At 47.8% G+C, this 4,418-nt stretch overlaps 1 non-coding gene across 1 annotated transcript; it reads left to right on the plus strand.

Moving 5' to 3' along the window:
- Positions 1–2,867: 2,867 nt before the first annotated feature.
- Positions 2,868–2,940, plus strand: Trnaa-ggc (transfer RNA alanine (anticodon GGC)). Its single transcript has one exon. It is a non-coding gene; the product is annotated as a tRNA-Ala (tRNA).
- Positions 2,941–4,418: the final 1,478 nt, after the last annotated feature.

The raw sequence follows: 4,418 nt of genomic DNA on the forward strand, positions 1-4,418 counted from the left end.
AACATCAACAAGTCGGCGGCGTTGGATATTGGGCGAGGTCTCGGACCGGAAGCCCTCGCTCCCCCTCCCACCAGTTTAACACGCGATCTAGTGTAATCACGTTCAAGAAAGATGTACGTAAAACAGCTGCAGCAAACTACCGACAGTTATTACAGATCATACGCGCAATGGTGCGACAGAACCTGCTCCGGGACTTGAACCAGCTACAACGTGTTGAATACCTGAACCTCTACGTGGCATCAAAACTCAATCACGTGGCACAAGTCCTCCCACTACCGCTTCAGATAGGTCGCCGGCTTCAAGCGGCCTTCAGTTACTACGTTTCCGCAGGTCATATCTTTAAAGTACGATACGACACTCTTACCCTCCCAGTGCACAAAGGAGGGCTGGGATTGGTCAACGTCAGGGCGAGAGCAGCTGCCCTTTACATGAGCAACATGAGGAAACGATGGAAAAGTCAATATACCTCTCTCACGGGTCGTTTACTACAGGTTCTGATGCCAGTCTCTAACGTCCCGCCGGTGTCGGTTGCGCACGTCGCACCACAGCTCTCCCATGTGTCGACCTTCATTCTTGATTACAGCTATGTCAGCTCGAACCTCTCCGCCATGCGTCCACCAAAGGCGAAAGATTTTTACACCAACCTTCTGCGTGCTGTTCCCCATAACTTGGTGGAAAACAAGTACCCTACGGTTCACTGGCCAAGAGTGTGGAAAACCATACACCACAACTTTCTGTCCTCCACGGTGCGTTCGAAGTGGTATCAGATCGCCAACAAAAAATATGCCACACTACAGCGACTTCACACTATTGGACTGGCAGACTCCCCTTATTGCCCAGATTGTCACCTTTTGGATACTGATGAACATCGTTTTACTTGCGCATCATCGTCCGGAGTTTGGCGACTAACACAGAAGATATTGGCTTGTTACCTCCGGGTCACACCTGATATGATTGACCCTCAGACCCTACTCTGTCCCGATGAAACTTACTTTCCGGCTGCAAAATATCATGCGCTTACATGGTTTAAAGGACTTACAGTCGCCTACATCTTTCGCGACGGAGAGAAAGAGCAGCTTGATTACTGGTGGTTCCTGCAAAATGCTCACAATGCCCTCGAACGCACACCGAAATACCGTACGCTCTTCGCAAATTATTTACGCAGCGTTTTCGTTAACCCCCCACTCAGCTGGGGAGTGCCGAGCTGCGGTTAATGTTCTGTGCCGCATCACACAAACGGCTGAACGTTCTGCCTTGTCAGCCATGAGCGAAGGAAGAGACAAGCTGCTGCAAGGATGCTGTTTTCCTTGAGGCACTAGCGAAGCTGAATGCCTCCGTTGCAGATGCCCTTCAAAGGCGCAATTGGAGATATCAGATAACGATGACGAGGCTCCAAGTGGAACCAGTTACATTATTGAAGAACCTTTTAGCTGGAATTACATCAGTGATTTATGTTTTTATTTCTGAATTACTCTTTTATGCCACCTTTGTTGTTGTAACACTTACTTGTAACACTTACTTACTAGAATTCACATGTAACAAAAAAAAAGTGGCAAAGGATAGCCCTAACCTTGATTTCCCATATTTCCCCTGATATATAGGCAGCTCTCTGGGGTGGGTTTACTCAGGAGCCAACGCCTGAAGTGGATCAGATTTTTTGTTATAGGATGAAAAGTGGCGGTGGCACTTAAGGTTTTTTTTTTAAGTTCCATTTTCCTAAGGGGATTAAAAAAAAAAGGGTAGTGTCTAAAAAAAACAAAAAAAAAATAAATAAAAAAAATAAAAATAAAAAGATGGTAGAGCGCTCGCTTAGTATGCGAGAGGTACTGGGATCAATACCCAGTGCCTCCAGAACTTTTAACACACCTACATGCGCACCTTGCCATGCAAGAGGAATAATTCACAACCAGCAGATGTGTCTAGGAAGATACAAGCGAATGATTAGCATCCACAATTGACAAGCGTGCTGTTATTAGTGCGCAGGAAGCACCCTCCTCCCACGCCTACACTTAATTTAGAAACAGTACAAGTGTTCCCGTAAGATTCTCAAGCCTATGTCGGAAAGATCTTCCTTGCGCCGAGTTCACGTAAATCCCACTGCACATTCTTATTCATTGCGTGCAGTCAGCTGCTACTGGTGTTGCTAGTTGTGACTGCTGATAACAGATGCCGTAGCAATCAATTCATGGAGTGAGTTGTATGTTTTGCGATAGTCTGTCTCTGACAAGCAAGCACAGGTGACATAGGTGTGAACACAGTAAGTTTGCAGACCCTCGCTGCCTGCAGACACCGAGCAGCCACAGTAGGATGGCGGCCTAAGCCGTAGGCGAAATGTGCTCATTCGCTTTGGCGCGACGTCGAACTATAAATAATGCTGTCACTATCGTGAGCGTTGCGTGAGCGTCGTGGAAAGTCGGAAAAGTCGGCTGCGAGGGTGAGTGCCAAGTTTGGGGAGCGTTTCGTAGTATGCGCAGTGCATTGGAGACGCGGAAACTTATTGTGGCCCAGTGTTTTGCAGTTGGACGACAAGATTGGTACACAGTAGTAAAGAGCGAGGCACTGAGTTGGCATGAATAATGGAGTGCACAATGGGGCTCGAGATGTGTTTGTTACCTCAGGTGCTGTATGATTGTCGACCAGGAGTGAAAACGGAGCAATTTGTGACGGCTCTTTCAATTTAAGACGTTAAAAACAGTCGGAATTTGCATTTGTAATACCAGAGCATCGAAACTACTTGGAACTTTTGTGTATATGAACGGGTCCGCGCCTTTGTACTCTGCTCCCTTCACCGCTACAAACCAACCAAGCATCGTGTCCGTGCGCATCTGAGTCGCAAAGAATGGGGAATAGCGCAGTTTGGTCGTGCATGGGGCGTAGCTCAGTTGGTAGAGCGTTCGCTTGGCATGTGAAAGGTCCAGGGTTCAAGCCGCGGCGCCTCAATTTTTTGTGGTCAGTGCATGGTAAGTGTTGGTCGCGGCGAACCTAAAGGCACGCAAGATGTTGCAAAGCCAGCGTCACAGACTGATATGATGTATACTGACGTAAGGAGAGCAAGATGTAAGTGTGGGGACCGGCTGTTATCGAGGTGTCATCGAGTGCAGATCTGTCTTAGGTATCGCGGCTTAACCTCATTGAAGTCTAGAGGGTGGACAACACGTTGGTCTTACTCAGAGCGGTGTCCGAATTCTATTTTCGACGTTATACGTGCCACTTTCATTGTGGCCAACTACGATTCAATACAGAATGCACGAAACCTGAAAGACACCCTAACGGATACATAGAGAGTAGTGTTTGTCTGCTGAATAATGGGAGTGCAAGGGTCTGTGTCGTCTACATGGCTGTATGTAGCACCATTAGTCTTCGGGTGGGCGGGCGTAGCTCAGATGGTAGAGCGCTCGCTTAGTATGCGAGAGGTACTGGGATCAATACCCAGTGCCTCCAGAACTTTTAACACACCTACATGCGCACCTTGCCATGCAAGAGGAATAATTCACAACCAGCAGATGTGTCTAGGAAGATACAAGCGAATGATTAGCATCCACAATTGACAAGCGTGCTGTTATTAGTGCGCAGGAAGCACCCTCCTCCCACGCCTACACTTAATTTAGAAACAGTACAAGTGTTCCCGTAAGATTCTCAAGCCTATGTCGGAAAGATCTGCCTTGCGCCGAGTTCACGTAAATCCCACTGCACATTCTTATTCATTGCGTGCAGTCAGCTGCTACTGGTGTTGCTAGTTGTGACTGCTGATAACAGATGCCGTAGCAATCAATTCATGGAGTGAGTTGTATGTTTTGCGATAGTCTGTCTCTGACAAGCAAGCACAGGTGACATAGGTGCGAACACAGGAAGTTTGCAGACCCTCGCTGCCTGCAGACACCGAGCAGCCACAGTAGGATGGCGGCCTAAGCCGTAGGCGAAATGTGCTCATTCGCTTTGGCGCGACGTCGAACTATAAATAATGCTGTCACTAGCGTGAGCGTCGTAGAAAGTCGGAAAATTCGGCTGCGAGGGTGAGTGCCAAGTTTGGGGAACGTTTCGTAGTATGCGCATTGCAATGGAGACGCGGAAACTTGTTGTGGCCCAGTGTTTTGCAGTTGGATGACAAGATTGGTACACAGTAGTAAAGAGCGAGGCACTGAGTTGGCATGAATAATGGAGTGCACAATGGGGCTCGAGATGTGTTTGTTACCTCAGGTGCTGTATGATTGTCGACCAGGAGTGAAAACGGAGCAATTTGTGACGGCTCTTTCAATTTAAGACGTTAAAAACAGACGGAATTTGCATTTGTAATACCAGAGCATCGAAACTACTTGGAACTTTTGTGTATATGAACGGGTCCGCGCCTTTGTACTCTGCTCCCTTCACCGCTACAAACCAACCAAGCATCGTGTCCGTGCGCATCTGAGTCGCAAAGA

This window comes from Schistocerca gregaria, chromosome 10 (genome assembly GCF_023897955.1).
Source record: "Schistocerca gregaria isolate iqSchGreg1 chromosome 10, iqSchGreg1.2, whole genome shotgun sequence".
In the NCBI taxonomy this organism is placed as follows: domain Eukaryota; kingdom Metazoa; phylum Arthropoda; class Insecta; order Orthoptera; family Acrididae; genus Schistocerca; species Schistocerca gregaria.